Source organism: Rhincodon typus, chromosome 17 (assembly GCF_021869965.1).
Source record: "Rhincodon typus isolate 14 chromosome 17, sRhiTyp1.1, whole genome shotgun sequence".
Classification (NCBI taxonomy): domain Eukaryota; kingdom Metazoa; phylum Chordata; class Chondrichthyes; order Orectolobiformes; family Rhincodontidae; genus Rhincodon; species Rhincodon typus.
The window spans coordinates 18,009,063-18,021,520 of NC_063348.1; the positions used below are offsets into that span (position 1 = coordinate 18,009,063).

A 12,458-nucleotide genomic window follows, 5' to 3' on the forward strand; every position below is an offset into this window, starting at 1 on the left:
AGAAGTTGCTGGAAGCTCAGCAGGTCTGGCAGCATCTGTGAAGAAAACATCAGAGTTAACGTTTTGGATCCAGTCTGGACCAGAAACGTTTACTCTGATGTTTTCTTCACAGATGCTGCTAGACCTGCTGAGCTTCCAGCAACTTCTATTTTTGCCCCAGAACATTACCTTAGTCTCTGGATTAATAGGACATCGCCTTCTCGATAAGGTCCACTCTTCGAGAGAATTTTCAATTTGTATAAGAAAACATATCCCACTATATTAAACTGTTGACTGTTTTACAGCAAATAAAACCAAGGGCTCAACCTTACCAGAAATCAGCTGTGTCATTTTTGGTGAGTTTCATGCAGAGTCTCTCTGCGAGCCCTAGTATGTTCTCACACACTTTTTTCCTAAGCTCCCCTCATTACCTATGCACCACATCTCAATGGCACTCTATTCATTGTTTCCTCTGATTCTCCACTGGTGGAAGTACTGGCCATTGCCAGGACCTCCCAGAATTCCTAGTGCTGGCATCATCTTTAAAGCCCAGCCATGCACCCAGTCAAGCGCTGGCAGTCTACCGTTGCCTTGTATCGTTCATTTATTTCGCCAGACATGTCAGAGGATAATTGGCACCCTGTCTTGACAACGGGATCTGGAGTTCCTGCTAGATGGGTGTGTGAGCAGTCACTATCCAAGGAACATGTTCTGAGATGTTGTAACTGATTGAGGTCTGGAGAAGCAAATGGTGAGCTGGAGTCTCCAGATCGTCTCTCTGACTTTCATGTCATGATTTTACCCATTTACTTTCGATGCAACAGGTGGGAGAAAGGGAAACTGCATATCAATGAGACAAGGTGACAATAATGAGTTATTGCATTCTAGTGCATGCTAATGGATGCAAATAAAACTCTTGCTGCTAACTAGCAGGATCCTTGTCTCACCAGGCAACACTTGCTTGGGAAATGGGGCTTCAATGGTGGGTAGCTCCTCACTGCTAAGTCCACGCAATATTTTCAACCTTTTCACCAATGTCTATGTCTTTCAGTACCTGAGAAGATTCTAGCCCAAGTATTGGTTCAAAGCCCATGTCTTGATTTTGTAAGAGTTTGGCCTACCCACCACTGGGAGAGAAAAATACACAGGAAGACGTCAGATGTATTCTCAAAGCCCCGTACAGAATTGAATTCTCTGTTGTAAGAATGTACGAAGAAGGAACAAGAGTGGGCCTCGTGGCTGTTTAGGCCTGCTCTGCCATTCAATAAGATCATGATCTGATTTTAACTTCAATTCTACATTCCTGCATATTACCATAATTTTTTATCCCCCAATAATCAAGAATCTATCCATTGACTTCGACTCTAAAATACATAAAGATTCTGCATTGACTGTCTTATATGGAAGGGAATCCCAAAGTCACTCAACCCACTGGGAGAAAAAAATCCTCATCTCTGTCTTAAATGGCCAACCTCTTACTTTTAAAGAATGACCTCTAGTTCTAGATTCTCCCACAAGAGGAAACATCCTTTCCAAATCCACTGGATCAAATCCTCCTCAGGATGTTTCAATTCAGTCACCTCAGATTCTTCCAAACTCAAGAGGATTCAGGCCTAGCTTTTTCTCATAAAGCAATCTGCTGATTCCAGTTTTTAAACTAGTAAAGCTTCTCTGAACTGATTCCAATGCATTAACATAGTTCCATAAGTATGGTGACCAGCACTGTACACAGTACTTAGCAATGCCCTTTATAACAGAATGCTTGCACTCAATTCTGCTCAATAAAACATGAAATTCTGTTAGATTTCCTGATTATTTGCTGTACCTGCATACTAATCTTCTTCAATTAATGCATCAGGATGTCTAGACCCCACTGCATCTCAGAGTTCTGCAACGTCTCACCATTTAGATAATATGCTTCTTTTTTATTTTTTCAGCCAAAATGCACTTTCCCACATTATTCTCCATTTGCCAGATCTTTGCCCAATCATTAACCTATCTATATCCCTTTATGTGCTCCTTTTAAGAACTTGGAAAAGGAGTAGGCAAGTCAGCCCCTTCAGCCTGCTCCACCATTTAATATGATCATGGCTGATCTCATCTCAGACTTAACCCCTTTCCTGCTCACTCCTCATAGCCCTTTAACCTGCTCCTAATTAAAATAATCTATCTGTATCCTCCTTAAATTTATTCAATGTCCTGGTATCCACCAAACCCTATCTTATTGAATTTCACAGATTCCACATTCCTTTGAGAGAAGTAATTCTGCCCCATCTTTGTTTTAAATCTACCACCCCTTAGCTTAAAGCCATGACCACCTGTTCCAGATTATTCCACAGGGAGAAACATTCATTCTTTGTCTACTATGTCAATTTGCTTTAATATCTGATATATCTCAATTAAATCTCTTCTCATTCTTCTAAACTCTTATGAGTGTAGGCCTACACTGCTCAATCTTTCCTCATAAAACAAACCTTTCATCTGTAGGATTAGTCTTGTGAACTGAGTGAATTTATGGAAAACTAGAATTAATCTAGTGAATTTATGTCCTCTTCACAACTCACTTTCATGCTTAATTTTGTGTCATCAGAAAAATTAGTTACCATCCCTTTGATCCCTTTGTCCAAATCAAAGCTGTAAAGAGTTGAAGCCCCAACACTAGTCCCTGTGGCACACCACTTATGATATTCTGCCAGCCTAAAAAAGACCCATTTATTCCTAGTTGCTGCTTTCTGTTCACATAGCAATCTTTGATTCATGCCAGTATGTTACCCCCAAGACCATTGACATTTATTTTCCATAATAATCTTTGATAAGGCACCTTATCAAACGTCTTCTGGAAATTTAAGTGCAGTACATCCACTTAGCCACAGCACAAGTTACTTCTTCAAAGAACTCCAATAAATTAGTTAAACATGATTTCACTTTGATCAGACCAAGTTGACTCTGCATGAACTTGTCTAAGTGCCACATTGTAAAGTATTTAATAATAGCTTATAATATTATGATCCTAGACCATATTATTATTTACTTAGACGTTGGGAAGAAAACTAGGTCAGAGGGGACATAATGTCAATTTGCTGGTGGAACATCGTGCACATGGTGGAGCTGAACCCAAGAGAACATTTAGCACAATGGCCTCAAAATTTAATTTTCCTTCTTTACTCATTCGTCCTTCCCCAATGTGGATGCTATTTATTGCTGGATGCAGTAGCAGAGCCTTCTAATTTCTGTTATGTTCTTGCAGTGCGTTAACTTTGTTTCGCACATACTATTTAAGAATTTCACTCTGGAGCTTCTCCAGGTATCATTCAGTAGTAATTGCTGTGTCTATTTATTTTGAACATTTATTTACCATTTGTCTCCAGCTAACTTCTCATCGACACAGAGGTACAGCTTATGTTTCATCTGATTGCAAAACAATGGGAATTCGCTTGTGTTTTCATCATTACTCACCATCGTATTGCTAAATAAGAAACCAACAGTTAATTCCTGGGCAGTTTGATGTTAGTAGTTCCTAACCAGGATAAAATAAGATGCCAGAATTGGCCTAGGTGTCTCAAAAGTGAGAAGATGAATCAGTCAGATTCAGTAGTCCTTTCTGGTAAGTATGCATGAGTAGATGCTGCAGAGAACAACTTGAGCTTTGTTGTGAATCTTCCAAAGCAAAAAAGACTGTTGACACACACTTAGTCAGTGTGATTGCAGAGTGATGATGACAGCGACCAAATTTTACCAGCATCAATGAACACATTCAGGGATGGATGGAGGAGAAAGTTTGAGTGATTAAGTTGTCTTAGTTAGAAAAACATCATTTTTCCAGGCATTCATCATTATATTTAAGCTTGATCTGATGCAATATTTTGTTTAAAAAATGGTTACCCTACTATTCACCAGTGTATTGCACGTGATTTGTATATTTGTTTGCAATATTGGGACAAAATGAAAATTATCATGGAGATGCCTGTCAGTTGATCTGTTGTCCTGTCAGTTGTGTTGCTCAGTAAAACGAGGAGCACAACCTGAAGGATGCTTTTTTTTATACAGCATAGCGTCTGTCATGAAATTAGGATGGTTCAAAATTCTTTGCAGTCATTTAAGTACTTTTGCAGTTAATGTAAGAATATCTTCATATACAAAGCAGTCAATTTGTGCAGAACAAAGTGAAAATGATCAAATAATCTATCCCTTATATTAATGCTGGTTTAAACCACCCTATACTTAGTCAACTTTAGTTCTCAAACTTTCTCATTTATCAACCATGGTTTGAAGTGGATTCATATATTGGCCAGTGTGCAAAGTAGTGCTCAGGTCATAATACATCCAATCATAAATAAAAAGTCAGTGCCGAAAATCTCATTCTTCCAGTTGAAAATTTGGCAGCTATTCCTCTGTGTCATCCATTATGGTGATACATTTTTGTAAATACATACTCGCAATCCCTGTATTGAGGTCCCAGGTTAAGAGGAGTGCAGTCTGAGCTGCATCAAAATAGTAAGTCTGGTGCAGAGCGATAGATACTTCCAGTTTCAGTGCAATTTTAAAGCACATAAAGCTTTATTTAAAATGTTGTATTTTGTAAATGTATTGATTGAAATGTATTAACACAGATTTAATACCAACAATCATGTTGTCCACATGAAAAGCAAAAAAGGGGTACTGGAATCTGCATAAAGTGTGAAAAGAGTTTAAAATGTAGTTTAAAGTTTTGACATTTTTGTAGATTTGCAATTAACATGAAGCCATATCAAAAGACAGTGTCCTGACAGGGTATTACTGAATAAACATGTCAACATCTGAATCACTTCCACTGAAACTTAAATGTTTGAGTCATACTGCACCTTGAGTATTATGTCCAGTTTTGATCACTTAAAACACAAGAGAAAAAAATTCAAAACCTGAGATGGATCAGAGAGGAGTCACTTCTCTGACCCTGAAAGTAGGTAATTTAGTTTGAGGAAAGACAGGAAACATAAGGACTTATGGTAACTGCATATCAGAAAATATTATATGATATAGAAAACTCAAAATCTCAACAGTACTCAAATGTACATCATGCCAGTGGGATAAGGGAGCTAAGGTTCAATCTGTCATTAAACGGATTTTTGGAATGATATCTGATAGAATTTCTTTGTATGAAGAGTGATCAACACCTGGAGTGGCTGGAGATAAAAATCTTAGAAGTTGATTAAGCTGGAGCTCAACATTGCAATTGTTCTTTCTTTTCTGGACAGATGAATTAACAGGGTTTGAAGTGCCTTTGTAACCTGTTCCTATCTCGAGATGTTTTATTTATTCTTTGAGATGAATACCTCCAACTCACCCATTGTTACAAATGCCCTGGAACAGAATTCAACATTTGACTTAGACTCCCTCCAGTGTGGAAACAGGCCCTTTGGCACAACAAGTCCTCACTGACTCTCACAGCATCCCACCCAGACCCATCCCCCTATAGCCCAACTAATCTACATATCCCTGAACACTGTGGGCAATTTAGCACAGCCAATCCACCTAGCCTGCGCATCTTTGGACTGTGGGAGGAAACCGGAGCACCCGGAGACACGTGGAGAACGTGCAAACTCCACACAGACAGTCGCCTGAGAGTGGAATCGAACTCAGGCCCCTGGTGCTGTGAGGCAGCTGTGCTAACCACTGAGGATTGAGGTTAACAGACTGAGCTTCTTACAGAAATGTGCTTTTATTCATTTATTACATTTAATTTTATGTTTATTTATCTAAAGTTGAAGTGACTGCTGTAAACTAAACAAAGTTTGTATTTTTAAGCAGATGAGCCAGAGAAGTTGCTGAGATCAGAGAATGTTCAATTGACAACTGAGAGCCAGTGTAGTGGCACAGAGATAAAGGAAAGATTCAGTTGCTCAGCTCGAGATTCCAGATCATCACTAGCCTGTCCAAACCCACCACAGAAAAGGTGAGAAATTGGTGCCACTTAATTATGAAGAATAAAAAGATAGGAATCAGATTATAAAGTTTCATTTGAATAGTTTCAATGATTTAAAAGGTGGAACATTTGGACGACAAAATTCAGTTCTATAGTGTTTGGGATTTCGATGCTACAGGTACCAAACTCATGCATGGATGATGGTAATTTGGCCTTGTAGCTGCACCCAGAAAATGAGTCAATATCTTCAGAAGGGATGAGTAAGAGATTTAAAGGGAAATTTTGGGGGAAAAAGTCACCATTGTATATGGCTTGAAGTGGTAGAACAGAGGTGATATCCATTACAGCTCTCAAACTGTGCTGTGTCACTGCAAAGAGGTAGACAATACCATTCGTGTTTCCTGATGGGAGGGAAACTTGGAGCAGAGGGTTTGTACGTATGGTAGACTTGTACCCTATGGCTGGAAGATGCCACTTGGCACTTTTAATCTGTAATGGGAATCCTACCTAATTTAGTATGCCTCCATGCTAGGAATGTTTCATATAAATTTAGTGCCTCCAACTTTTACCTAAGTTAAGAGCTAATTCAGCACAAGGTCAAAAATCACAGGACACCAGGTTATAGTTCAACGGGTTTATTTGAAAGCACAAGCTTTCGGAGTTTTGCTCCTTTCTCAGGTGTTAGTGAGCGCGACTGCAAAAGCTTGTGTTTTCAAACAAACCTGTTGGACTGTAACCTGATGTTGTGTGATTTTTTACCTTGTCCTCCCCAGTCCAACACCAGCACCTCCACATCATAACACAGCACAGACTGGGAATTGAATTTGAACCTTGTTACTTTTCAGAATGTAATAACACATTGGGTGGTGTGTATTTATCTATTTTTATGCTAATAAGGATTTTACAATCCACATATCTGAAAACTTGTCCTTCCATCTGTCATCCGGTCATCTGTCATTGTAGTCACATTCTCGTTATTTCTCATCAATTGTAGAAAGATCTGGCTCTAGTTGTTTCACACACTCTGTGCTTGTCTGCCCTATTGTAGATTTCTCTCTCATTGTGCCCACAGTACTGCAAAAAAGCAACAGAAGATGAGTGTGAGTGAGACCCTGCTGTTGAAGAGGAAACTTCCACAGGATGTAAGTGGGGAGTAAATGAAATGATTTTCTACTATTTACTTTTTTGATTTTAGGCTTTATTTTTATGTCAAGAAAACGAGATAGTCTTCCATCTTATGGCTGAAGTAGATGTGGAACAATAATGATAATTTAACTTTGAGATGGTTAAGTCAGATAATTATATCAGGAGTAGCAATCTATCATTGCACCAAAGGATGAAATTAAATATCCTAGCAGGAATCATCAAAGATTAATTCATAACTTTTCTTGGTTCTTTCAAAATTTCATCACAATTCCATCTAGGTACAGCAAACGTTTTATTAACTGACACCAATGGGACCAGGAGTGTGCCAGTTGATCAAATATTCTGAATAATCAAATGGTCCACGTAATCAATGTAAGACGTACACTAAGTAATAGAAAGGTAAAGCATAGGTTATAAACATCACCGTTATACTTTATTTACAGCATAAATCACTTAAATAATAATGCAACTTTACCTTAAATAAAACTTACCAGCAGAGAGGCTTCTGTCTCGCACCCTCAACTGACTACTCACATCACGGTAGATTGTGGTATTTGTGGAGAAATTGACTCAAAATTGAATTAACTGTTGTTATTTCATATGGCTATTCAATTGAACAACAAATATATTTACATTGATGTAAGTAATTTTAAAAAAACTATAATAATTGGACGGAATAATAGAGTAAACTTCATGGTATTTGAGCTATATAATTTTTGCTGGTTTATCGACTGAGCCAGCTGATAAAATGCCGGTTAAAACAAAGTTTGCTGTTCTTTCTGATGTCTGATGCATTCCCTCATTAAATAATGCTGTCTGGAGTGGGAGAACAGAATAGGTTGCTGCTTCGCCAGCATATTGACAAGGATAAGAGAGGTGGAGAATAGTAGAAGAGCTGCTGTCTCAGAGCAGGAATCTTTCAACACAAAAGTAAAGATAGCCAGAAACCTTTTCTGTATGAATGTTGTCTATTCTGCTGCAACTTCCTGTAACATTTTTACATTCCCTACCTTTCATCAGTCTGAATGAGATTGTCACATTGAAGCTGAATAAGGCATTAGTATTTTGATGTGGAATTGTCCAAATTCACATCACTAAGACTCTTGCAGTCAATGGATGAAGGTCCATCATCTTGGACTAGATTCAGACCTGAGTTTCTATAGTGAAAAAAAAGGATATGTAAACCATTGCACTGCAGTAAAGAGTGTGGTGTTGTGTTTTAGGTTTGGGAGAGAATGAAAGTGCTGGAGGAAAACATGTGGAGAAATAAACAAGATATGATTGAAAAGCTTCAGTGTGAGACTCGTCAGAACCTTGAAAAGCAGCTTTTGGTTCAGAAAAGGCTTCACTGGCACTTAGACAACAGAGAAAATAGCAACAGAAGCAAAATATTGTGCTCTGGCAAAATACTTTTCACAAATTAAAAGATAATCAAGATTTTGATTACTACTTCGCTGCCCAACTGTCCATCTCTCTTTAAGTCAGTATCTCATACTACAGTATGGTAACATGGGTGCTGGGTCCATTTCAAATGTAAATGGCTTCGCGAATTTGTCTTAGCTGGAGCTCTGACTCCAAATCCTGATATTAACATTCATGCCATATTCTACGGGTTTCTTATGAAGCCCCAGCACTGCCAGGGTTTTTACTCAACCCAAACCCTGACACATAGTTCCACCTTCTGGCTTCAAGGACTTTTCTGAGCTATCAAGTAACTCCTGAGATGTCTTCTTGAGCCTCAATGACACAAAGCCAGTAAAGTTAGCTGACTTCGCAGCAGCACAGCTAACTGCAGCACTTTTCCTGCATGGAACAGGCCTGCTCCTGACTCTCTCTTGGATTCAAACTAAAACCAACTTTGGCGCTGGAACTGTGATCCAGTGACCCTTGAACTGTTTTTGGGTGCCCTGTTGAAAACCTTACAACAAACCCCAGCTTTGTTTCAAGGGGTTTGAATGCAGCAACCATTGTAACACCATGTTCCCTTAATGTTACAATATTCACTCCCTCACTGATCCTAATCTCAGGTACAAGGTAATTTAACGAATAAAAGCAGGCATCTATGACTGAGGATTGGATGTTGAATTTGGATGAGTCTGAAAATAAACGTGCATTCTAGTTTTATGTGGATTCTAGCAGTATGATAAGACTGTTCTTGTAGTCAGTGTCTCTTGTGGTAAATTATTGTTGCAATTCTTGGGATCTTCACTGCACTTGGCAGACATATATCCTGCTGATCTTATCAGGACGCTTCAGTCAGAATTCCCAGGACCACACCTAGGCACATTCCCAAACTATCTGTGCAATGCAATGAAGGCAGCCAAAACAGCTTTTCATCCATTTCTGGAGCAAACTAGGTTCTGTTCCCCTGCCCCACAACCACACTATAATTCCAGCCCCTCACCATATCCTTGTTATCATAATTTAAAGCTCTTACTTCCAATTTCCATATTCAGGGCTGTTAGCTATTCCTTAGAGATAGTAAGAACTGCCAATGCTGGAGTCTGAGATAACAAGCAGGCCAAGGCAGCATCAGGGGAGCAGGAAAGCTGACGTTTCGGGTTGGGACCCTTCTTCAGAAATCTGAAGAAGAGTCCCAACCTGAAACGTCAGCTTTCTTGCTCCTCTGTTAGCACCCTTAGTTGTGTTTTTGTTATTAAAGCTGTCAGTCAACTTTTCCTAGTTTCCCAGGTTGCCATATACATAACAAAATGTCAAACTTGGCAGAAGTTTGTACTGATGCATTCCTAAAGCTGCAGTCTCCCTCTCAGTACTTGCAGCTTCAGAAGCCCTGTGATCCAGATATTGCTGTGCTTCAATTTGCAGTCTCTCAGGTGGTGCGGTAGGTTGGATTTTATGGGAGGCAGTAGAGAAAATGTTCTGTTTAAGAAATGGATGAAATCGAGTTGGTTTATAATAATTCTGTAACAGTGAACCTTTAGCAAGTCATTACTTGTGAAGATGGCCTCTGCAAAAAAAAATTTGTAACATTCCATTGGAGAGTTTCACCTGTACAGTAAAAAAAAAACTACAGATGCTGGAAACCTGAAACAAACAGAATTTGTTGGAGAAACTCAGGTCTGGCAAAATCTATGGAGAGAAAGCAGAATTAACATTTCTGGTCTAGTGACTCTTTTTCAGCACCGAATTGCAATGTAGCATTGAGGAAATGCTTACAGACTCAGTTGTGTATTTTCCTACTTGGTAAACTTTCAGTTTACAGATATCGTAATGATCATGTGGAAGCCAGACACAGTCCCTAAAGAGGAAATGCACCTTCACTCACATACGTCCCAGTGGGAGAACAGTACTGGGGAGTGTATGGGAGTCATTATTCCTTCCTCACCAGGCACAGAGTTTTAATGAGGAAAAAAAATACAGTTGAATATACTGCAAATCATATTTATAGGATTGCCAGCCACAAATCACATAAATGAAATGTCTTCGTGAAAAAGATAAAAGATACCCCCTTTATCATTTTTTAAAAAGTCTGAGCCATTAAGAGGTCAAATCTGATATTTGGTCTGTACCATTAGCTGAGAACATTTGGTTTCTTCTCCTAATCACTAGCCATTGATCTCAGATCAAAAGTACATGTGTACACACATTAACCAGTGATCAGAACTCATAAATATGCATATGTTAATTTATTCATGTTTTCTTCTGTCCCTGGTAGATGAAATCTGTTTCCCAGCACTGTTCATGCCAATGAAGACTGGACAAGTATTTACTCCAAAGGCTCGCTTGTACTTTCATCCATCAGGATCAGCAGGCTTCTTCCGTCTAACCCAGGCACCATCAGTGATCAGCCTCCCCACTCTGTGCAGCAGCACTGTATCCTTCACATAATGTTGCTGTTTGGTAATAAAACAATCAAATAAAACATCTTTAAAAGTTGTAATTTTGCTGAAAAGGATAGTTAGCTGATCAGGGTCATAGTGTGTATTGTTCATCACACAGAATTATATTGAACGGGTACTGAGACTAGCAAGGAAGATGATTACAGATATCAGGAATATCAGTTTTGTGGAAAGGTTAAGGAGTAATTTTGACTTTGTGATATCATGTAAAATAGGTGACAGTGAACAATCAGCTTTTTTTATGTTTCCCTCAGTTTTAATTCCACTGATATTAGGAGGCTGAGCATGAAAAATATCCATGATCTCATACAAGATGAGAAGCACTCCTGTCTCTACATTATCCTATGTATAACATTGCCACATATTGCATTTTGGTTTAGTTGATTGACTCATTTATAAAATTGTTGTTCAAGCACAACTCCAAGACATCCAAGGTAGCATTTCTGTACTTTATAGCACCAAGAGTACTATATTGTTGAATATTCTGTTTTGAGGATGATTCAATTGAACAAAGACCAAGTTTGCTTTTCCCAATGGGTTAAATGGATGTTAAATATTATCTCAAATCTTCTGCTGTTCTGGCCAAAATTTTATGTAAACCAGCACCTACAAAAAAATAGATTATCTGATTTGACATTCATAGGACTGCTCTGCAGAAAACTGACTTATTTTTTCAAATAGGCATAATACTACCTAAAAGTAATTGATTATGAAATGTGTGAGGTAGTGATAGGATGCTGTATAATAATGTAAATTCATTCTTTCCCATCTGCTAACCTTAACTATACTATTCAGAGGATGTCTGTCCTGAATCTCCTGAGCCCAAAAGTAACTTTACCAATAACCCCAGCTATTGGGAGTAACTACGCATCCACAGAAAATGAGATGATGGTCAACGAACTGGTATCTGATCCAGCCACCATAAATCAGGCATGGGCAGGCCAGAGGATTAAATCAGACTTTCATTAAATCTGATTTCCTTTCTCACTCCTGTTCAAAGATGCTGATTCTTTCTAGGGTACAGCTTCCATGAGTACTTGCAACTTTTTGATACTATACACGTTCTTTTATTATTACAGTGGAAGTCTAAACAGTGAGTGTCAGGCTGTTTAGCAGAGGACAGCATCACAGTCAGATCTCATCCTGTTTTCACCTGATAGTGCTATGCGTATACATTGATGAAGAAATCCTGAGCGGGAACTATGGCTGGTTTGTTTTCCCCTTATTTCCCCAGGGTAAGATCAATTGTAGTGTTCTAGCAGTGCCTCAGCTGATCACTGTGAGTGCAATTTCAGTTCTCTTTGAGATGTCTCAGGAGTGATAAGAGATAGGATTCAGGAAAGAGCGAATTCAGAAGCAGTCTAAGAAAATTCAGATTGTAGAACATTATAATGATTTGGGTAAAAATAAGAGTGGGCCAAGGTAGTACAGATAACTTAGCAAAGATAATAGTGTATTAGTGACCAAAGTGACAGAGAAAAATATTAAAGCAAAAGGCACTCCATATGTGCAAAATGTTAATAAAAGAATATAGACGTTTCAAGTAAATTGGCAAGCACTGGTGGATGGAA

General features: G+C 38.7%; 1 long non-coding RNA gene across 2 annotated transcripts in view; it reads left to right on the top strand.

Annotated features, from left to right (window-relative positions):
- Nucleotides 1-11,874, top strand: part of LOC109928218 — a 21,281-nt gene extending 9,407 nt beyond the window's left edge. Inside the window, exons 4-7 of one of the 2 annotated variants that reach the window (XR_007264001.1) lie at nt 5,767-5,911; nt 6,930-7,023; nt 10,704-10,861; nt 11,683-11,874. This is a non-coding gene — a long non-coding RNA (uncharacterized LOC109928218). The remainder of the gene's footprint in view (nt 1-5,766; nt 5,912-6,929; nt 7,024-10,703; nt 10,862-11,682) is intronic. The other variant, XR_007264000.1, reaches the window with a different exon arrangement.
- Nucleotides 11,875-12,458: the final 584 nt, after the last annotated feature.